Source organism: Gymnoscopelus braueri (assembly GCF_963280865.1).
Source record: "Gymnoscopelus braueri genome assembly, chromosome: 8".
NCBI classification, from domain to species: Eukaryota; Metazoa; Chordata; class Actinopteri; order Myctophiformes; family Myctophidae; genus Gymnoscopelus; species Gymnoscopelus braueri.
The window spans coordinates 53,524,889-53,549,866 of NC_137609.1; the positions used below are offsets into that span (position 1 = coordinate 53,524,889).

General features: G+C 41.8%; 1 long non-coding RNA gene across 1 annotated transcript; it reads right to left on the bottom strand.

The window, feature by feature from the left end:
- Positions 1 to 16,180: 16,180 nt before the first annotated feature.
- Positions 16,181 to 17,532, bottom strand: LOC308089922. The gene is made up of 3 exons (XR_013933578.1): positions 17,160 to 17,532; positions 16,960 to 16,993; positions 16,181 to 16,263 (listed from the first exon to the last, which is right to left on the bottom strand). It is a non-coding gene; the product is annotated as an uncharacterized lncRNA (long non-coding RNA).
- Positions 17,533 to 24,978: the final 7,446 nt, after the last annotated feature.

The window sequence follows — 24,978 nt, forward strand, 5'->3', positions numbered from 1 at the left end:
TGCTTTTAGTACAGCATCTACCAAATATTACATTGATTATTAATGAATTGATTGTTTGAATTGTTGACATTGTCTATAGGCCCAACCTCAGCTCACAGCTGCTGAGATACTGTGTAAATTATGTTGATGGTGCATGATAATAATTTTATTTCCCCCATTGGTTAGAGGAGCTGTACAGGGCGTCCTGTGTTAAAGGCATACTAGGTAACGTTTTCAACAAAACTAAAGTTAAATTGTATATCTTTTGTGAGTGGCAAAAGTTTCACAACACCCACTCCATGAATTTCACCCCCGGAAGCCTTTTATTTATATATTTTCTATTGAACGTGGACTGGGGGGACTTTCCCGGGAAAATGACGTTCCTGGCCAACGTCATGACGTCGTGGCCGACGTCCCCAGGAACTACCGCAACGGTTTCCTGTTTGGCCAGGAACTACCGCAACGGTTTCCTGTTTGGCCAGGAACTATCGCGCTAATATCAAAAAGGAACCTCACGCTGATTTTAAGAGAATGTAGGATTAGAAGATCGAAAAAGAACAGAAAAAGAAAGCACAGCTCATGGTAACTAATGCTCCACTGGCTAAGAGAAACGATCCGTAGATAGTATAAAACAATTAAAAGATCGCTTTTTGAAACGCTTCCGGCTTCCGGTGAAAACGAATGGAATTCTGGGTAATCGAGGACAACGGAAATTGTATGCAGTGACGGTAGTGACCAGCAGAGGTTGCTAAAAATCGTTATTTGTGATTCTGCATTGTACAACTTTAAGGAATGAGAGACCGAGCAGAAGGAGGAGTTCCTCAAAGCCCAGAGGGAGACAGAGAGAAGCAGTGACTCTGAGAGGATCAAGCAGATTTCTGACAAGTAAGATGATAATGACCAGAGGTGGGCACTAACAAAGTACATTTACTTGAGTACTTACGCCTCCCCGGAAAAAAAGGTGAGGAGCCTATGGAGAGTTTCAACTTTCAGAATTTGGACAAAATAGATTATAGACTGGTGACACATGTGTAACCCGCATATGTGTACCCCCCGCATGTGACCGCAGACATCATTGTTTTTTGGGCAGGTGAGTTATGGATTCAGTCACAAACGTAATGGACAAGACAGGGTTCTGGACGGGGAGAACAACTTTGCAAGTATTTTTTTTAATCAGTGATTCACCCAGTACACACATGTGGTGAATCACTCATCTAGGTAAGTGTAACAGAGATTAGTGGGTTCCACTTGCTCCTTAAGTAAGGGCATTTCTTATTGGTTAGTGGGCGGCACCTCATTGAGTAACACAGGTGTCCATGTTAGAGGGGTGCCAGTCTTGATTAGATTTGCCCAAGGTAAGATGTGTTCCTCAGCACACTATATTTTCAATAAGATTTTACTGTGATACTGTGATGAATACTGGTCATTCTAAACATGCTAAATGTACCTACATGAAGTAGTGATGCTTTGTACATGTTTTCAGTTAGTCATTTTGACATACCAAACAGTATAATGTTTTCAACACACTGCTGTTAATTCTGTTGTAGACGTGCTGCTGAGGCAGTTATACCAAAAGAGGTTTCTGACCAGAGAATTGTGTCTGACTCTATTCTTACCAGGTACATATTGTTTTGTTTTATTTCATTGTATTGTATTGTGTTGTATGTTTATTGATTGTTAGAATAGCCAGTCTTGATTAGATTTGCCCAAGACGTGCTGCTGAGGCAGTTATACCAAAAGAGGTTTCTGACCAGAGAATTGTGTCTGACTCTATTCTTACCAGAATAAACTGTCAACAAAGAGAGGGGTCTGGAACTTCATTGATTCACACAACACAACGCAGATCAACGGTTACATAAGCATAAGATACCCGTGATACAATGACCATACTTTATCAGAGTCGTCTGTGCACAATATTGTTTTAGCTTTGACAATGGAACAGGAAACTGCCGAAGAGTCGAAGGCGAAGCGTGAAAGAAAAAGAGCAGAAATGTTGCTGAAGGAAGCACACCTTTTCAGGTGTTGATACTTTTGTTGATACTTATTGGAAAAAGTTTGAATGGGATTCGTTGCCATCCTGGAATTCCAATATGGCATCAGGTCCTGTGTGAATCTTTCCAATAAGTATGATTTAGATTTAGGGATATGCCTTTAAAATTTACCAGGCTGTACATTTCTTTTCAACAGAGCGCTGAGCTTAAAGCCCGACTGCTACAGGCAAAAAGATACAGGATCCTTCAGCTGCTGGTCGAGGAGTTAAGGGCCCGCAACCCAGAGCCGCCAATGGTCAGCGCCCTGGACCTTACTGGCGGAGAATGTAAGTACAATTATTGTTTCAATTATTAGAACTTGTGTGTAACATTAGGGAAAACTAGATTACTAAATGTTTGTTTCAACTCGGCCACAGTCGCAGGACAACTCCCCATTCCGGTGGCGGCAGCAGCCCAGGTTCCAGCCCCGCTTCCAGGCCTCCCAAGGCAGGGAGTCCAAGCGGAGGTGGAGGACCCCCGGCCCCTGGAGCAGGAGAGCCTCCAGCAACCGAAAGGCCTCCCCAGTAGATTCTGTAGATGCCTGATGCCTGCAGGAAGGTGAGCACAATAACTGTTTAAATTTGTAAAAAGGGTTAGGATGAGTACTACTTTGAAAAGTTTACATGGGAGTTGATGCGTTTAGGGTTAGGGTTAGCTACCTATTAGATATATTAGAATGGGATGATATGGCGTCTTGCAATTAGGGTTAGGGTTAGCTACTTATTGGACATATTAGAATGGGATGTGATGCCATTAACAGCTAGGTTAATAATTTTTTGTTTCAACAGGCCCCGGAGCAAAAAATCACAGCGCCGCCCGTATTTGCTCAAATCGAGAACACCCATAATGCCACAGGGTAGAGGAACGGGCTACATGGTGAAACGAACACACCCATATTATGTAACACACTTTCCACCTGCTTATAAGCCGAGCACGCAGCGACCCCACCCCACACTACAGCAAAATCATGGCGGCGAACATGGCAGCAGCAGATGCACGTCCCTCTGTCAAAATTACCGTAATAAGACACCGGTTCCAGGAGATTCGAGTCCGGAGCAGCGTTCCCAGCGTCCGGCCCACTGGCCCACAGGAGGTAGGTTCAATTACCATTCAGTCCAGATGACATAATGGCCAATGATGAAGAGCTTTTGGAAAAGTTGAAGAGGAATTACCCACGTCCATTTCACAATTTCACTCAACACTCATGCGGAGTCCATTTTCCTGTGTGTGGACATGATTGTCAGCTTAACTGGACAAAAGAACGAGACACAAGTAAGAGAGAAGCTACAAGAATTCATCAACAGCTTATGTGATGCTTATGTACATGGCGCCCGTCCGTATCTGTGACTGTACCTGGATCGCCTGGGTCACATCCAGGCAACCAGAAATCACGTGATCCAAAAAAAAACAAATAAATGGCTCCCAGCACTTCCGCTCTGATGTGGGGAGTAGGTACGTGTTTGAGCAGAGACAGTGATATAGCAGAGACAGCTGAGAGACAGAGTGAGTATTTCGGGGGAAAAAAAAAGGTTAGTGTAATTGTAATTATTGTATTTGTATAGCAAGTTCATATCTGAGAAGGGAGTTGTGAGAGAGCGGTGCGGGCGAGATCAGAGTAAGTTTTATGTAATTGTATTTTATATTGTAGCTACACTGAGGGAGTTCATTGTATTTTTATAGCGAGTTGAGATCAGAGAAGGGCGTTGAGACTTGAGAGAGAGTGAGGAGTGGAGTGAATATATAAATAAATGTATATGAACATTATGATTTATTTTCTTCAACTGCAGCGTGTGGTACTGGACCCTACTGCAGCGTGTGGTACTGGACCCGGCGTCCACCATAGTCGATATGGTCCTAAAAATCAACAGGGCCCAGATGGAGACAGAGGAGGAGGAGAAGGTGTTGGAGGCCCAAAATGATGCGCAGGGGTCGGTGCTGACCCACCTGAACTTGGAAGATAGAACACCCAAGAAGAGAACACCCATAATGTCACAGGGTAGAGGGACGGGCTAAATGGTGAAAATTCATGGATTAAAGTTCTCAGTCACCATGACTGATTTCAGTCATTTGGAGTCCATAGAAGCCAGCATGTTTTCTATGGAAGCATGTTGCACAGCGAAAATAGCCGATCTACAAGCTCTCAATGCGTCTGACGCATTGAGAGCTTGTAGAATAGGCTATTTTCGATTATTATTTTGAAAGATTAGAGCATTTGAAGTGGTCAAACTAGCAATATGTTCAGAAGCATATTCCATAAAACCCTAATATCTCGGATATTTCATAAAAGTAAAGGCTAAAGCCTCAGTCTGTGATTTTTTTTTCAAGGCAGAAACAATATTACTTAAAACCAAATTTTACATATTGTGTTCATTGTTTAGGAAACAGCCCTACTGTGGGGGGCTCCTTTCACACAGTTTCACAAATGTTATAATAGGACTTGGCCATACACATTTTTTTCAGTCGTGAGATTTTATTTTGCTTTAATCCATGTGAAAAGGACACACCCATATTATGTAACACACTTTCCACCTGCTTATAAGCCGAGCACGCAGCGACCCCACCCCACACTACAGCAAAATGGCAGGAACAGCAGGAGCAGATGTGCGTCCGTCAGTCCACATGTGCGTTGTCCGATACAGATTTCAAGAAATGATTGTAAGTTAAACATATATATATATATATTTGGAACAATTAAATGGGTCTAACGTTATATAAAACCTCTGCTAACATTAACTAGCTTTAATTGAATTCCTTCCAGGTATAAAACACATTGGCCTACGGTTTTATATGTCTTCACATTATAGCCGATACAATCTATGTAAACTTGTAAGACAAATATCCACGAAACACCATGCATTTTCGTGAAAAGGCCTGAAAGATACGATAACATTCTAAACTTAAACCCTACCGATTTGTGTGCTCAAAAACAGATCTTAATTAACCATGACGACGAAGCATGGTTAAAAAAGCTAATAACTCCATCTTTATGTTCATATTAGATGCCTAGCAAGGGACATATATATTTCCTGCCAAAGCTTAATTAAAGTAATCAACACGTTCCACCGATAACATTATATATGATTTGTATTCTTTTCAGCGAGTTATACGGGACCCATCCTCAACCATATTTGATATGGTCGAAAAAACACAGAGGGCCCAGGCAGAGACCATGGTGGAAATGTCGGGAATGGAGGCCCAAAACGCGGCCCAGGGCAATTTGGTCGCCCACCACACCCTGGAGGCCAGAAGGAGGGAGCAGGAGATCGACCGCCTGAGAAGACGGGTGGAAAGACTTACTTTGGAGCACCGTCTCCTGGAGATGGAGATCGAGGAACAGGTCATAGGTGAGATAAGGCTCAAATCCAAATCAACACTTTAAAAAATATTATCATATCAAACACATTTGAAAAGATCCAATTACATGCTAACACTGAACACTACAGGCCCACTCCAAATAATACAATACTATAGATGGGTTTCCTGTTTGTAAACATGAGAGGATGATGCGCGCGCAGTGGCGGGATGAGCCTGTAGAGGGCGCTATTACCCTAAAAATATCCTATACCCTATTACCCATAAAATAAATGGTCTTCACCAGGTTTAATGAAAGTATATTAAATGATGCAGTTTGTAATATCTTCTTTACTCAATAAAAATGATTTGTCGGAAGTTGGATCTGTTTGTATATAATAGCAGCATTATGCCTATTATGCCTATAATAGCAGCATTATGCCTATCTAAATCCCGAAAATAACAATAGAGTGAATGGCGCTTCCGGTTCGTTCTCCCCCGCGCATGCGCAGATTGCGCACTCTGCTCTGTGATGACGTCGCGCGGAAACCCATCTATAGGGCAGGGGTCTTCAACAGGGGGTCCGGGACCCCTAGGGGGTCCTCAGAGTTACTACAGGGGGTATGCCTATATTTGTGCGATATGATTTTCATTTTTTTTTACATTAACCACTTGAAACCTAGCATCCTTTTCTGAGGAGAACTTTAGCCAAAAATAGCATGAGCTTGTAAATTGACTATTTTTGACAAAGAGTTATTATTTTCTTTTCTTATTTTATTACATTCAGTTTCCAGTATTATGATTTATTATCTTTTTTTATTTTTTATTGCATTGTTGTTAGCAGTCTTGCGGAACATACCACACCAATTTTGCTGATACGTCTTGAATAGGGTGACCACCTCCAGACAGGTCCATTGAGGGACAGATTAACCCGTTTCGCGGGACATCGCGGACCACTCCCGCGCGCCGATTTTTTTTGCGGTTCTGGGCGGATTGGGTTCGTTTTTTTCGCGGTTCTGGGCGGATTGGGTTCGTTTTTTTCGCGGTTCTGGGCGGATTGGGTTCTTTTTTTTTTCAGTTTTTGGTTTCTTTACTTTGGTTTTAGGGTTAGGATTAGATATAAGAGGGTATTGCAAGTTAACTTAAAAATGTAATGAACTTTTTTTTTTTTTAATAAAATAAAAAGCTTCTTTTTTTTTTCCATAACTTCGATTTTTGGGACATTGCCCTGCTTGTGCGGGACAGAGGGTCCAATTTCGGGACTGTCCCGCGAATTTCGGGACGGGTGGTCACCCTAGTCTTGAATCTTGAACACACAGTGGCTGTTACTAGAAGGCAGTGTTGCCAGATTCTGTGAGAGAAACAAGCAACCAGGTCTAGGAAAACCAGCCCAAAACAAGCGACTATGGGCCACATGAGCACTTTAACATATACATCAGCTATTTGAAAATATCCGATCTACAAGCTCACAACGTATCGCGATGCGACGCGTTGTGAGCTTGTAGATCGGATATTTTCAAATAAAATCTTGCTGGGAAATTATAATAAGCAGATCTGGCAACCGTGCTAGAAGGGCGGCAGCCTACTCGGCTGTCGCGCCCGTTCTCACATCATTTCTACTGTTGAACTATTTCTAACATATGGTGCTAGTTTTGTTCATCAGAAATATCACATGCTACTATTTTTGGTGACCAGTATAGACCTCTCCAGCGTGACGTCATACCACTCGATGGCGCTGTTTGCCGGGTTCTAACAGATTCTAGTTGCATTGAAACTGCCATAGGGAAAACTTAGATCGCCTAATATAACAACTGTGTTCCAAACACAGACTCACCATCCTCTCGACTGGACTACATTTTCCATGAACAGTGATTTAAAACCCAGACGTTTAGTTTCTGACTTTTTTCTGCAGAATTAGCCAGAAACAGCCTATATATAATGTGAATGAATATCATAAATGAAGCAAAGCCACCCATCCTCACAGGCACGAGTGGATGATTTGTTTGTGTTTGGAACACAGTTGTTATATTAGGCGATCTAAGATTTCCCCATAACAGTTTCAATGCAACTAGAATCTGTTGGAACCCGGCTAACAGCAGTATGATGTCACGACTGGTGAGCTCTATCACTACACCACTGCAGCGTATTCCCCCCCAAAAAAGGTGCTTTGCAGTTAGCAGATCAGAACGAAGCCAGCACTTTAGGTTAGAAATAGGTCCACGATACAAATAACACTAGTTTTGTGGATTAATCTATTTTTAATTTTGGGTTCTGGCCAAATGACCCCCGCCCCATCGGAACTACTTTATATTAATGAGAAATGGAGCAGAAGTCAGACCACGGGACTCTGGGAATAGTTTAAAATATTTGCAACCACTTTATTAACACTTTATTAACGGCAAGTATTTCATACAGCTTTTTGTAAAAAGAAACGTGAACTAACCATTTAAACCAATGGCAAACTCAACGTGTCTCTTTCAGTGTCCAAAAAGGATTTCTGCTCCTATTGTGGTGACCATGATGTGCCCAAGGAGGCCATCAATCGGATTTGGGTGAGTGCAGTTGCTACTGTATTTGCTTGTACAGTCAGTTTTTTTTTTTTTTTCTGTATCATATTACTTTGTACAAGTAACCTCCATTGCTGCCTCTGAGCTACTGTCTTTCCCCCTAGGCATAATAAAGGTATCTGTCTGATGATGATGGTGGCACTTTGAGAGACATATCTATTTTTATTTGGTACCTGGCGTGAAATGGTCGAGATATTCGGTTTACATATTTAACCGCTGTTTTGTAATTTCTTGGAGGAATTCTGCTCCCAACTTTTTCTGCTGTAAGCAGAATTGCGAAACAATGTAACACAACCACTGTTTTAGACTGGCCATTAATGAATTACTCATGGGAGACAAGGGACAAGAGCTAAAGTATGGGATAGTACAAGATGATTTAGTATAGAATAATATTAAACTTTTTAATTAGCAATTATAAATGACTTGATAAACCTGAATGTAGTATGGAATAAACATAGTAAATAGCAAATGTGGAGTGAAATACGAAGAATGAAGGTAGTGCATGCTGCATCTTGTAATACCTTTTAGACGTTCTTTTAACATTGTTTTTCATTTATATTTTTTGGCAGGTTCAATGTGATACCTGTGACAGATGGTACCACACACATTGCCTGGGAATGGAGGAGGCACAAATTCCAGAGGAAGACATCCCATGGCATTGTGTCTTGTGCACCGGCTGTTTCCCTCACAATCGGTAGGTTTATTATGGGTGAATCCAGGAGTACAAGAATAGCCAATCTGATGTGAGGATTTCTGATTTAAGTAGCCGTTTATTATCTATTTCTGAGTGGTACCAGACCGTCCAAGGTATGGGTCTTTGTGTGGCTCCCTGCCTGGGAGTAGACCCTGTTATCAAGGTCAGGGTTATTGTGTCCAAAATTGGGCAGAAGGTAAAATCACATGAACAAGACATAGACAAGGACATGATCACAAGATCTACATAACACCAGTACAAGTGTAATTACAACAATACAACATGTAACCTTCTCGTAACCAGTCCAGCAAATGAAAGCATGGAGTTTAAAGAACCAGATAGGAGCACTGAAGACTCTGACCTTGAAGAATACGAAGAGCCAGAGGGAACAGCTCAAGGCATATTAAAAGTAAGTAGTTATACTGAGACTACTGTGACACCCTAAATTTCACCCACCCTTTAACTTTTCATCGGTGCGTTAGTAAACAAAGGTCTCACAGTATTATGCTCATATCTCCATACATGGAGATCATCCATTAGACGGAGAGGTATTGATTAACATACGTATAACTAAAGTTATTTGGTGTACCATAGATGACTCAGATTATTAGAACATGTCTTGGATGATCAGTTGGAACAGTATGCACCTCAACTCAATTTAGGTGGCCAAAACAAATATAGTTGACACCTGACCCATTATAAATTGATGCTGGAGAAGTTGTAGTTGAAGTAGATTATGTAATGAAGCTCTCTGTTTCCACAGCTGCCTGAGGAGATTTTACGTACGATCTTCCTCCATGTTGTGCACGAGGGAGGAGACCCCGCTATCCGAAACCTGGCTCTGACTTGCAGAACATTCCGGGAGGTGGTGGGAAAGGAGAGCTTTATCCAGAAAGCTCACTTTGCCTGGCTTGACAGTAAGTTCTATCTCTCTTGTTTAGATGTGTGGACAAACTCAACAAATAAAGGTATCGACCATAATTATTTGGGTTGCCAAAAGGACAAGCAAGCTAGTTCTTCCAGCTTAATTATTTGCAGTATTAATTCATCTAGAGTAACCCCAAAAGACCATCGAGATGAATTTATGGAGTGGTGCCCTCCAGTAAAACAATTTAGCTTTTCTGGATGTATAAACTATAAACTATAGATAATGGAACGCACAGCCACAAGCATTGATTTTCTTTAGCTTTATTGCGTCTTTGAATAAGAAAATAAAGTTTTCATTGTATGAAACTGCATGGTGACTGATGTCTTTAAAGGATGCTGTGACAGGTGTCCAAGTCGACACCATCAAAGCAAAACCCTGCGTGAGGGTGAAACCTCGCACCTTGTAGCAACTCTTAATGTAATAATGGCTCATAATGTAATAAAGGCTCATAATGTAATAAGAAAAAATGTAATAAAAACTCAGAATGTAATAATCAGCTCATAATGTAATAAAAAGATGAGCGCATAACGTAATAACGGCTTTTTCTATAATGTAACAATGTAGCCTAATAATGTGTTACATTAAGAACCTTCACATAGGAAACTCATAATGTAATAGAATGGCATAATGTAATAATGTCCTTTTTTATTACATTATGAGCTGATTATTACATTATGAGTTTTTATTGCATTTTAATTATTACATTATGAACAGTTTTATTACATTATGAGCGCATAGGCACTCATAATGTAACAAAAGTTAATAATGTAATAATGGCCTATTTTGTGGCAAAATCTCCTGGTATCATGTTAAGTATCACGGTAGTGTCATGTCAGTATCATGGTCAGTATCATGTGAGTATCCTGGTCAGTATAATGGCAGTATCCTGATCAGTATAATGACAGTATCATGGTCAGTATCATGGTCAGTATCATGTAAGTTTCATGGTTAGTATCATGTCAGTATTCTGGTCAGTATCATGGTCAGTAGTCTGTCAGTATCATAATTAGTATCATGGTCAGTATCCCGGTCAGTATCATGTTCAGTATCATGGTCAGTATCATGGCAGTATCATGGTTAGTATCCAGTAGCTGCAGGCAATTTTTAATGGGGGTGCTGGAATGGAGCTTAGCTATCGATGGAGGTGCTAGGGAGTTATGGATAGGCTATAGCTGATTAAGTCTGCTTTTTTATTGGGGGACACTAACACTTAGTGTCATGGTCAGTATCATGCCAGTATTATAGGCAGCATCATGCAGGGATGGAAGGTCCCCTGTTTGTCTGTCTGTCTGTCTGTCTGTCTGTCTCAGCAACAAAAATTACCAAACTGATTAGCACAAAACATTGGTGAAAGGGTGTAGCATTGGCCAACTTGACCAAAAGGCAAGATAATACTACTATATATAATAATACAAAAAAATCCCACTGAGGGCAGGGCTAAAAGCAGGAATCAATGACACAATATTGCTCTCTAGCAGCCACATCCCTAAGCATCCAGAGCTGGATGGGTGAAGATGCTGCTCCTCTATATGTTTATCATTCTCCCGTGTAAAGGGTCTCACTTCAAATACAAAGTATTGGGGTCACAACATCATATGATGCCCTCCCCATCAAAGAAAAACTAAATGGCCAATGCTAGACCCCTCCACCACCTTTTTTGCAAATCAGTCTGGTAATTTTTGTGCTATCCTGCCGATAGTGAGACAGACAGACAGACAGACAGGTGACCTTCCTTCATAACAAAACAGCAACAAACAACTAAGTCGGGAGTGGCCCATTGTCGGTAACAGCCTGAAACACGTGGGAGTCTATCCCCGTTACGATGCGCTAGATTCCTGGAAGATGGATGCTGAAGTGGAGCGCCACACATATCCTCAGCTCCCAGTAGTTGCCGCACGACTTATCAAGCCGTGCTACTCATACGCTGAGTTGGCGATACCCGGAATGAATCAAACCCATGACCTTGCGATGCAAAGGCGAGACCTCTACCGACTGAGCTATCTGGACCTTCCTTCCCTGCATGATATTGCCGATGAAACAGACCATGAAACTGCCTATGAAACTGCCATGATACTGACCATGAAACTGCCTATGAAACTGCCATGATACTGACCATGAAACTGCCTATGATACTGCCATGATACTGACAATGATACTGCAATACTGCCATGATACTGACCATGACACTGACCATGAAACTGCCTATGATACTGACATGAATCTGACCATGATACTGACCAGGATACTGACATGATACTAACCATGACACTGACCATTATACGGACAATGACACTGACATGATGCTTACCATGCTACTGACATGATACTGACCATGGCACTGACCATGATGCGGTCATGATACTGACCATGATACTGACATGACACTACCGTGATACTTATAAGATACCAGGAGTTTTTAGCACAAAATATGGGACATTATTACATTATGATTTTTTTGTTACATCATGAGCGCCTATGTACTCATAATGTAATAAAATGTAATAAAACTGTTCATAATGTAATAATTAGAATGTAATAAAAACACATAATGTAATAATCGGCTCATAATGTAATAAAAATACGTTATTACATTATGAAGTTTTATTACATTATGAGTCGCCTATGTGGAGGTTCTTAAAGCTTTCATGACATTAACTTTTACACCACATTCAAAGTCTTTGTCCTGGTCCTTCAAAAGTGTACAAAAAGTTTTAAGTGAAAATTCCATTCCAGTGATCAATGGCAGGTGTTTTTCTCTCACATTTCTAAAGCCTTTTCAACTGCAATGAAAAAAGAAATCTTTGCCTGCGGGTGTCGCTGGTGAGGGATTTTGCCTGTCAATCATCGCCTTTGCTCCGCCCCCCCCCAAAGGAAAGGATAGGGGAGGGGAGGGGCGAGGAGGAGAGTGGGCGGGATTAATCGACTGTGACCTCACTGTCGAAGGGCCAAGCTCAGATTACTTTTCAGCTTAATTATTCAGAAAACCCCAGACCACAGAAAATCCACTGAATGTTCTAAGTTCAGTTTTTTTGGGTGTAATTGAGGTCATAAAACCCCAAATAAAACATTGAAAATAAAAAAAGTGAAAATGAATGTCATGATACCTTTAATGTAATATATTATTACATTGTTACGTTATAGAAAAATCCATTATTACAGTATAGGCTCATCTTTTTCTTACATTATGAGCTGATTATTACATTATGAGTTTTTATTACATTTATTTTATTACATTATGAGCCCTTATTACATTATGAGCCATTATTACATTATGAGTTGCTACACACCTTCCAGAATGATTCCGCATCACTGATGGTCTCAATGAACTGGATGCATTTCTTGTTTGGAGTTATTTAGCAAACAAATGCAGACGTGCCATTTTCATTACCAATATATTTTTGGGCAGACCTTTTTCTTTTGGCCGCTGCAGGCAAAAAATAACAACCCATAACTTTCCATTATATTTGATTAAAGTGTCAAGTCGTAACAATTTTTCTCAAAACACTTAGACATAGAATGGGTTGGGAGTCGGTCTAGGTGGCTAAGGAGACCCTACCTTGAGCATCCATTTCTTGCGACGTAACCTATGTTTTTTATATGAGTGCTACTGTTCTTGACTTCTCAGGTTTGGGGATAACCTGGGACCACCTCAATCGGAAACACAGGAGGCCATGTACGATTGGATACTGCCGGCACTGCAACGGAAGGTATAAGGACATGGAAGGCTACCAGGGGGGACAAGGGAAAAGGGGACAATACACAAAATTTGTCTCCGATAACGATTTGGCTGGATACTGCAGTTTGGACTGTTTTTACGATGCTGGATGTTCTTTCCATGACAATGTTTAAGGCCGTTTATGGAGCAATCTATGCTTGCTGAACCAAACAGTTGTACTTTGACCCTGGATTTGAGTAATAAAGTTGGTAGGCATGAAAGAAATGTTGTCATGTTGATTGTTGTTGATTATGAAATTGCTTGACAGAGCAGGTTAACACATTTTGGTTTGACGTTATAAAAAGTCTTTGCTTACTGCTTACATAGCAGTCTTGTAAATGTATGTAAATAGTTGATCTACAGGATACTATATAAAAGCTCACAGTGCATACCTGGAAATTATGTGTTTTTCCTTGTTTAAGCCTTGTGGGCTGTTTACATTCATTCACTTTAATACGTTAGGGAACCGTGCTTTAGATTACTGGGTCCTAATAGGATCCCATCTAATGCATTTAGATTAATAACGCTAATCTAGTCAATGTTATACTAATTTCATAATAAAATTGTAAACATAGTGTAATGTTGCATAGTCATATTAAGAAAATTGCTAACCCGCTCATAAGGTAAGTTCATATTGGAAAGAAAATGTCATCAGTATCTAAGTCAGGGTTATGTTGGTATCATATATCATGGTGAGTAGCATGTCATGATACTGACCCATATTAAGTACTGTCGCCATTGGGCATCCATACCATATTCATAAATAACATGTAGGGCCCTATTCCTAGGGACATTTGAACAAACCACTAATTAGGGATTTCGGACTAGGCAAGAGGCGTTTCCCCGCAAAATTCGGTATTCTATGGCACCCCCGTGACCCGCCAAACACCTGAGCTACCCGTTACATTATGCATAGGTGTGGTTTGGGCGTTACACAAATCAAACCAATCAGTGTGCCAGGTGCCATTGCCTTTAAGAGCAGGCTGCGTAACCCACAACACGCAATCCCACAATGGAGGAGGAAGTGCAACCATCACTTGGGCGTGCTCCGCGTTTTTCGGACGATGAGGTGAAAGCGCTCGTGCATGAGGTCAAGGCAAGGCAGGTGAGGATCTTCGGGTCCTCACATCATTCTACAAAAAGGGACGAGGCAAGGCAGGCGTGGGTTGATGTAGCGGCGGCGGTGTCGGCCTTTTCTGGCATCACTAGAAGTGTGGAGCAAGTGAAGAAAAGGTTCGACACCACCAAAAGAACGGGGAAAAAAAGGTTTGTTGCATATATGTGTAATTTCGCGATTAATCCATTGGGATTTCCCCTTGATTTTATCATACTGCTGTACCTTGAAATTGTCAATAAAATATTCCCTCAATCACTCCAAGGCCGCCGCTAACAGACGGGAACTGCTGGCCACAGGGGGAGGACCAAGCACGGTGGAGGTCCTCACTCCCTCGGAAGACCTCGCCGCCTCCACTCTCTTCCCCGAGAGTATATATGGCATCGGCGGACCAGTGGAGGTTGGCGGGGCAGAGGGAGGTAATTCAATAATTTTGCCAATTGCACCTGGTTTTGTGAAGGTCTATTTCTTGGGAGTAAGACCATGCTTAATGTGCAGACATGGATGGTCAGAAACGACACACTTGCGTTCATTAGACACACAATCATCGGACATTAGTATGCGCAATCTGAGATTATTATGACCGCCATGTGTGTAGGTAGGCCTATTCCAAACATTAACACCGTCCGTGCAGAGGAGCAGGTGTTTCTGAATTACTTACTTAATTCCAACGAAAAGTAAAAGAAGTGGGCAGCACCATGTCTAACCCAAACGAAAAAATATCAAACAATTGTTCTAGATAATAATCACAGGATAAAAATCCACAAATGATTGTTTATTAATTAAATCCGGCCATAAATGGACGTCAAACCCTCAATTTCTGCCAATGTAGCGTCAACTTTAATAATCAACAGTAGGCCTACTTCCTCCACAAAGTTAACCCCAAAAAGGAAACTGATCCAAGTTCTACAGTCAGCGCAAATACTCTAAATTTGAAGGGAAATCTCACCAAAAGAAAACGTGGAGATCAAGAGATTAAACACTACAAGGTCCTTACACCCCGGGCCGATTTCTTTCATGCGAACAATACGTTTTTTTTAATAACCTTTATAAAGTCAATGCAAGCTTACATGGAGCGCAAAAGCGTCTTTTAATTATTCGGAACGAGTCCGAATTTTGCGTATATTCGCCGATCGCCTTAAACCAATTCACTTCTAATTAATGTGGAGGCTGCTGGATAATATAACATTTTAGGCCTATTTCAAAATTACATTTCAAACATGTGACATCGACTGGCAAGTATAGGCTAGTTTAACAATTACCAAGGGGGAAAGAATGAAGCATAACAAATGTTCCAACAAAATGATAATTTATTAAAAATCTAAACAAATGAGTGCAGTTGGCCTAAATGTCAATTATTCCCACAGATGAGCCACTTCAACCCTCGACCGTGGCTTTTCCTGGCGAGGAGGAGACACAGGGGGGAGAGCGAGCCGAGGATCCTGGTGAAGGATCTTCAGGGGTTCCAGCAGGCCGAGGGTCGTCGGGGGTTCCAGCAGGCCGAGGGTCGTCGGGGGTTCCAGCAGGCCGGGCCCAGAGGAGACCCCGCCCCCGCCGATTCAGAAATGTGGTAAGACCAGAGGACCACCCAATTCTCGCGATCCAGCAGGCAGGGTTCCGCATGCTGGACCGGGAATTGGGTGGTCTTCGGCGGGGTCTCTTCAGCCTTAACAGGCAGATGGTCAGCCAGGGGCGGCTCATGAGGGAGGGAGTTGCAGCGCTCCAGCAGGGAGTTGCTGTCCTTCAGCGGAGCGCTGCAGCTCTGGAGTCGCTCTCTGTGCTGGGGCCTCCGGCGGCCCGATCCGGACCAGCTGCTGCTGCTCCTCCATCACCACCACCACCACCACCACCACCAGCTCGCTCTCCTCCCAACACCAGAGCGGCCCACCATCCAGCAGCTCCTCCTCCTCCCTCCCGTGGCCGGCGGTCCCGTGGTGGCTCACGCCTGCGAGTGAGGGGAGGAAGAAAGTAGTGAATGAACAAAGAATGATGTGAGGACCCGAAGATCCTCACCTGCCTTGCCTTGACCTCATGCACGAGCGTTTTTTATTTAATTTATTTTGTAAATTTTGTTTCCAGGATGTTTTATGGCCTTTTTTTTTAAACAGTTATAGAAGGCCTGTTTTTGTTTTCTTGTAGTATTATTGTTATTATTGTTTATTTATTATTATTGAAATAAAAAAAGTATTTAAGACTGAAAACATGTACTGTACTTTACTGTACCATTTTGATGCATTTATACTTAGTATTTCCGATAGCCTACTTTTATTCTACTACATCTCAGAGGCAAATGTTGTGCTTTACTCCACTACAATTATTGGAAAATGTGTCTTACTAGTTACTGTGACGATTTAGATCAGGGGTCTTCAACAGGGGGTCCTCCAAATGTTTGTGATATATATATATTTTTTTTACCTTAACCACTTGAACCCTAACATCTCATTTATGAGGAGAACTTAAGCCAAAAATAGCAGATCTACGAGCTTGTAGATCTGCTATTTTCAAATTAGTTGCAACATGTTCAAACTTGCGAAATGGGCCATAATTACTTTTGGTACTTTAAGTTGGCCTATATTTGGATGCCAATACTTTTGTACTTTTACTAAAGTACTTTTTTAATAGTACAAAATGTGTAGCCTACTTTTTCCACTGCTGGTTCCAACTCCCTCACCCATCTGAAATGAAGCGTACAAACATTTTAGAAAATATGTACAGCCAAAGAAATGCCTACATTGACTGCAACCATTTCCATGTTTTGTTTAGTAAGCGACATGGAGTATAATAAAAGCGCTATATAAATTGCATGTATTAGGCTACTGATTGATTGCACAAATTACTTACGAGGCAGGCTGCAGATGACATGATGACTAGCGGAGTCGCAGCTCCGCTGCCAGCTGGTCCCTCACTGCCCGTGCTTGTGGTGGCACATTTGCTTCTAAATTTGGATTGGGCAGCATCTGCACCTCAGCTTGCCGTCTTCTATAGTCCGCTAATCTACCCTCGTCGAAGTCCAGCACCATTCCATGTTGTTTGGCAATGTTGTGCAACACACAGCATACCACTACGAAACGTGCTACCTTCTGAGGACCATACTGCAAGACTCCACCCGACTTGTCCATGCAGCGGTAGCGCATTTTGAGCTGGCCAAAGACCCGCTCAATGACAATACGTGCGCGTGAGTGTTTTCTATTAAAAGAACACTCACGCACACTTGTCGGCGCTAGGTATGGCACCATGCACCACGTCTTTAATGGATAGCCATTGTCACCCAACAGCCAACCATCTAGAGGGGGGTTCCTCGGAGTCTGGAAGACTGCTGGGATGACGGACTGTTCCATTATAAAGGCGTCGTGACTACCTCCAGGATGATTTGCGTATACATTTAAGATGTTTTCATCTGCATCGCAAATCACCTGGACGTTAATGGAATGGGTTCCCTTACGGTTCACATAAGCGCCACTGTTCAGCCTCGGAGCCCGAATTAGAACATGTGTGCAATCCACTGCGCCGAGAACCCTAAGGAACCCATATTTTGCCAAAAAAGCCTGCTTGCCCCGGCGCTCTCTCTCGGGTGTCACAGGGATGCCAGTGATGTACCTACCTGCATGTCGGACTATGGCATTCGTGACGGCAGTTATAGCCCTGCTTACGGAGGGTTGGCTGATTCCTCCAGCCAAGACCAGTGGATTTTGAAAAGTGCCACTGGCATAGAAGCAAAGTGCCACAGTAACTTTCACAGCAATAGGCAAGTGGGGACCAAAGCCAGGGCCAGCGGGCTCTAGGTCATCTGCAATTAAGTGACATAGTTCTGTCACTGCCCCACGGGTGAGGCGCAGGAACGTCACGCTTTCTCGTTCTGTGGAAAATAAAAATGTTATTGCCAACGACTTTATCACTATAAAAACGGCAAAATGTATTGATTAAAAAAAAAAAAAAAAATACCAGTCAGGTTGAGGTAGGAGACTCGCTGGCGCGGGACTCGTTCTGGTGGAACAACCAGCATTCCATCAAGCCGATTCAGCAGAATCTCTGCCATGATCCCAATATTTATTTATATATAAATTGTAAATTTATATATAAAATGTATATGTAAATTGTCTGTCTGTCTGTCTGTCTGTCTGTCTGTCTGTCTGTCTGTCTGTCTGTCTGTCTGTCTTTCTTTCTTTCTCTCTCTCTCTCGCGCTGATCTCAATTGTTTGCTTGTCTGTCTGGGGTCATGAGGGTTCACAGCCGCAGATCATCTGACTTTTATATGCGAGGAATGGAGGTGGAGCCCTTGTGCGCGTCCACATGTGTCCAAGTGGACGCGCGTTGAAGCCGCCTGGGCGCGCTCTTGTAAACGACTAAATGGACGGCGGGTGGTATTAGATTCCACTATGCCCCCCCCGAAACCCGTACCCATGTGTGTCTGTAGAATTGCAATGTGGGGGATATAGCAACAACACGCCCACGGGCACACCTCCATGCGCAAATAACGGCGTCGGCATAATGGTGACGGGTAGAGCAGGTGCTAGAATAACCTATTGGGGCGGCGCAGGTCCATTATCCCGATTTAACGGGAAAAAAACTGCCACAGAATAGAGGCCGTAGTACCATACACAGACATAAAAGGTTAGCAGGGCCAGCCAGGCAGTACCTTATATGTATGGCATTACACCAGGAGCCTGATCAGAGGTGGGGGTCACCCAAAGTAACAAAATCTGTACGGTAACGGAGGGTCAATATACGTACTTTGAAACATGAAAGCCTTTTCAGATGAGAAAGATGATCTAAGAGACTAAGTCCATGTTTATGATGTCTATTGGCCTTGGGTCTATTACTCTCTGAATCTGTCCTGAAGTTCTTATCTTGCCATAATTCAATTATTCAACCTAAATGAATGTGCACCACACTATATAAACCAAATCAGATGTATTAGAGTTGTGCTGTAATATTAGTAATGAAAAGGTATAGGGTGAGTAATGATAAAAAATAAGTTACAGTAAGGTGTAATAATCATGTAACAACAGGGGCCATGCATGTCGCGCCCGTTCTCACCCACCTTTCTGATAATCTTCCTCCAGCTCAACATTACTGCCGTTCTTCTAGCACATTGTGCCATATTGTGACTTTTGGGTAGATTAAACCATGACCAAATATGTTGCTGACTTAATGTTGGAGTGTTGATACAACCATATTAAAAAAAAGAGAAGCACTGCCAGTCAGTGCACTGAAAGATAGGTGCTCTTTGGTGATACAAAAAAGGTTTTTCAAAGAAGTACTGCTTAATTCCCAAAAGGTGTGGACTGCAGACTTGCAAAGAAAATAATTCCATTCAGTCTTTGCTGACCACTGCTATATTTCTTGTGCAGGCAACATGCATAACGTGTTCCCTGCTCATCTGAACCATCTGTAACAGTGGGTTTCAACCCTTTTCAAATCAAGGTCCATTATTTATTTATTTGGCATTTGAGCCACAGATTCACCATTTGATGAGATTTAGCCTCTCTATTTTCAGCGAAAGCTTTCCCCACAATAACAGGAAACAGTAAATACGCTAGTATTGAGCCCTGAGGTACCAGCACTACTGGTACCAGTAGTGCTGGCCTGCTGGGGCTAGTGGAGCCTGTGCTGATGTGGTGGGCAGTAGTGGAGGTAAGAATAATTTTACCTTACCTTACCTTACATCATAAATTCATGGACCAGCCTGAGACATGCAGGGAGTGTAAATAATATTATGATGATTTTTATTTACTAAACTATTTCATATTTTACTACTGTGATTTTTAGGGAAGAGGAGGTGGAGAAGGAGGAGTCTACCTCCTGGGAGCGGTGGGAGGCAACTGTACCAGTACATCGCCTGCAAAGTTGGCCTCCAGTCTGCACTGAGGGTCGTGGAAGGGTGCCCTTTCTGCCCTAGGAGCCTCTGCAGGTGGAGGAGCATTCCTCTCTTCTTCCTCACCCGGGCTGGTCCATGATTTTATCACACATTTCATGAACGAGAGAAGACATTTGCAGTTGCCCTGTGGATGTTTTGTCTTGTAAATGATAAATGCATCGTACATACACATTTTAAACAAATAGGCTACACACTTGTTTATCCACGTTGGAATTTCTGACAAACGGCTAGTATGTAATGTTCTGGTCCAATCTATCAACCCCGTTCATGGACTTATTGCCACAATAGAAGAGGGCTTCAGTTTAGCCACTTTTTCACTCCATTCTCACAATGCTCTCGTCCCGCCACGCCAAGACCATCACCTTGTTGTTGTGCCTTGCAATGGTATCCCCAACTCCCAGGTCAGCATTAGTGAGCTGTCGAATGACTGGTGGTTCACCTCGGTTCCGTCGCAGTGTACCACAGACATGGGTCTGGAGGCCTAGCAGTTTGTCACACATGCCTACAGAGTTGTAGAAATGATCCATATACAATCTGTGGCCAGAACCGGCTAAACCATCCAGAAGAAAGACCACTGTGTCAACTAGGGGAATATGTTCTCTGCGACCACAGTATGGCTTCATATTGAAACAATATCCCGTCTCAGAATCGCACAGGATGTATGATTTTATGCCATATTTGACAGGTTTCATGGGATTGTACACTTTGAAATTTAGCCCCCCACGGCAGTGTACCTTCATCAATGCAAATGTTTTGGAGTGGTTGGTACAGGTCCACTTGTAGTGGAGTAAAAGTACAATGTTTGTCTCTGAGATGTAGCGGAGTAGAAGTATAAAAAATTGGAAATACTCCAGTGAAGTAAAAAGGTTTTACGCTTATTTACCTGTACAAAAGATTTAACAATAAAGTACAACCTTGAACCTCGAATAGTATTTTGTTTTTCATATGTATACTGGAAGCAAGCTAATTATCCTTTTTCTAACTAAATGGTGATGCATAGTTTTTTACCTGGGTTTTGTGGACACTATTTTGTGGACTATATAATATTGTTTATATTCTGTTTCATGCCATTGATGTAGTGTGTAATGTAAAAAAATAATAATAATAACTTGGCGGCCCCCTGTCATAACCCTAGGGGTCACAGCCACGGACCCTCTTTTGAAGACCCCTGACTTAAGCAGTCGTAAAATGCTGAATAAATTCCATGATATATCTGAATTGTTGTTGCTTGTTGTTGTTGCTTGCTTTACTTTGTCTTCTGTTTACGAGTATCCAGATACATTATATGATTGGAAATGACAAAATGCACGAGGAAAACACTACTAGGGCTCTTAACGTTTTTACAGTCAAAGGACCCCTTAGCTGAGAGAGATGAAGCAGTGACCCCCCCCTCCCCCCAAAACACTTTGACAAGCACTTGGAATTGTAGGAGTTGAGGCTTTAAATTGTGTTTGATTCAGTTCCCACAGATAAATATTGTAAAAATGGCAGATCTACAAGCTCACTTAACTTGTAGATCAGCAATTTTTTTTAATGCATTTTGCCCCTTATATTATTTGACTGTTTGGCCAATGTTTGACCAGTTTTTATACAACAGTCTGTTTATTACTTTTGATGTAGCAACGGTTGTTTTGGGGAATAGATTGGCAAACCAAACACCAATGCTTTCTACATGGTCACACATTTCTAGCTGGAGAAACTCAACCCCACTTGTTTTCATGATTCCTACAGACATTGCTGGCCTGTGTTGGATCACAATGCCCCCACCCCAAAAAAAAATCATGTGGGGACCTGACTCTTAGGTTAAGAATCACTGCACTAGAAAATAAAGTACTGGGCGTTCAATATACAAGAACACCAAGGAACCCAACAGCAACCACCAACGACAACATTTCAGCACACTGGCAAATAACAGAGAATGGGTCACAGGGGAGTATATATAGACCCTGTGATTGACAGGACACAGGTGGACACCATGCACAATTAACTCCTGATTGGCTGAAACTAACAGGGCACAGGTGATTGGCTGAGGCTAACATGCCACAGGTGAAAACCATGACACAGGCATGGGTGAGACAAGACGGGTAACAGCTACAAAACGCAGCAGGAAACACTCTGGATGTTCCTTCAAAATAAGAGGAACTCAACTGTAAAGTAACACCTATCCACAGCAAAGCACAACACAATGAAATGTATCTTCAAAATAAAAGAACACCAAATCGAGAGAGAGAGTGTGTGTGTGTGTGTGTGTGTGTGTGTGTGTGTGTGTGTGTGTGTGCGTGCGTGCGTGCGTGCGTGCGTGCGTGCGTGCGTGCGTGCGTGCGTGCGCGCGCGTGTATTGTATACATTTGGGAACTTATGTAATGGACAATGTGGATAATGAGTGCCTTTACTATTTGTACTTCTGATGCCAATACTTTTGCACTGTTACTCAAGTAAATTTTGAATACCGAACTTTCAATTTCTACAATATGGCATTGATACTTTTACTTTAAAGTAAAACAATTGAGTACTTCTTCCATACCGAGTGCCGCGCTATGAGCTTGTAGATCTGCTATTTTTGAAAAATCTTGAAATATTTGGCACATTTTTGAATATATATATATATATATATATATATATATATATATATATATATATATATATATATATATATATAATGAATGGGTTAAACATAAAAGTGGAATTGCCTAACCTCACCACAGAAGACAGTGTGTGATTGTCTTCCTGTCCAACGGTAGCTCCAAGCTAACAGGAGGACAAAGACAGAGCGAGACAAGACTGAAGATGAATGTGTTTGTGTTCTGTATGTTATTGTACAAGTGAAGGAAGGGACATGGGAAAAAGAACTGCACTACAATAGAGACAAAGTCTTTACCAGTGGTGGATAAAATACTCACATGTGTTACTTAAGTAAAAGTATCAATACTGCAATGTAGAAATACTAAAGTAAAAGTCCGGAATTCAAAATGTACTTGAGTAAAAGTATTGGTATCAAAATGTACTATACTACTATGTACCAAAAGTAGAAAGTACTATGTACCAAAAGTAGAAAGTACTCATTGTGCAGAATGTCCCATTTCACAAGTTTTCAAATGAAAAAAATGTATACAAATCTTTTGAAAAAGCAGATCTACAAGCTCACAATGCGTCGCTATCTATAATCTATGATAGTTCTAGCTATCTATGAAATCTATGATAGTGCTAGTTATCTATGAAATCTATGAACATATAATCACAATTGTATACAGTATGTGGGGGTCCCTGCTTCATCTCTCTCTTAGCTAAGGGCCCATTGGCCTGGATAAAATAAAATAAAATAAAATAAAATAAAATAAAATGAAATGAAATGAAATGAAATGAAATGAAATGAAATGAAATGAAATTAAATTAAATTAAATTAAATTAAATTAAATGAAATTAAATGAAATAAAACATTGAAGACCTCTGCTTTACACCAAATCTCTTTGCCGAAAATAAGCGATATACAAGCTCTCAATGCGAGTGGAAATCCTCTGTCGCCGCTATTTCTGCCAGCAGGCATAAAGACCAGTAAGTATAAGTATAGTGTAAGCATACAATCATAACAGCAGCTGGGCTAACATCACGTAATGGTCTGATTCAATTAATATTGACTTTCCAATTATAACGTTGGCTGTATTTCCACCAGCTTCGTGCCAAACACTATATTTTAGGTCACACTGCTCTATAGCAGATGCCAAAGACTATTTACGAGTTTAAAATGACAAAAATCCAAAGCCAAAGTCGTTCTTCCATGCTATATTTCCCTGTATAGTCAATGCCAAACACTACATTTGTGATCCCCGGGAGCCACTTTTATTTTGTAAGACAATGTCTGCTTGTCTCATTTAATAGAGACATCGCATTAATCTCAATCTGACGCCAATGTTCAAGATGTGAGTTCCCTGGTTGGTTGAGTCGTGCTGCTATGTGCCCCGATCTCACCAACGTTGTTCTTTCCCACAGCTGTGCATTTGACAGGAACATCAAAACACTTTCGGACAAAAAATGACTTAACACATTCATTGCCAGGTATTCATTAATTGTCTCCGCCAGGCCGAAACACATTGGCCTGTTATAGCGCCACCAGCAGGTCTAATTTAGCAAAACACATTTTTGCACAAAAAGTTAGGGTGCCGGACCATACCTCAAACATCTGTACAGTTTGGAAACTACCATTAGTTTTTTGGATACGATGTGGCGAAAAGGGTAATCCACGGACCCTTTGCGGCCGTTCCACCGATTCCGGTAGAGCTCGCAGTGGAACCTCATCTCGGAGCTGTATAGCGGAGTGAGGGGTTCTTAGTGAGGCTATCATTTACCCAGAGGACCGAAATGGACATGTAATGAAAATAATGCATGAAATAGTCCTTCAGAATCCATTGAAATAAACGTCTGGGTTTGTTTTTATCATTGGATTTATCTGGGATTTATCTGGGTTTAATCTAAGGTGCCCTGATGTCTCATGTCAAAAGCATCTTTACATTGCTCCAGTACTTTCATGCCTATATGCTCCGTCCCCCCTGGTAGCAGCAAAATGACAGACTACGAGTACTTTTTAATGGACGCCACCAACATGAAGAGACAGACGCCTGACACTTGCATGACAAACTACAAAACCTACAAAAAAAAGCTTGTAGTATGTTTTTGTTTCAGCATTTACACTCCCCTTCTGTTGATGGTTTCTGTCTGTCTGCCTGTCTGTCTGTCTGCCTGCCTGCCTGCCTGCCTGTCTGTCGGTCTGTCGGTCTGTCGGTCTGT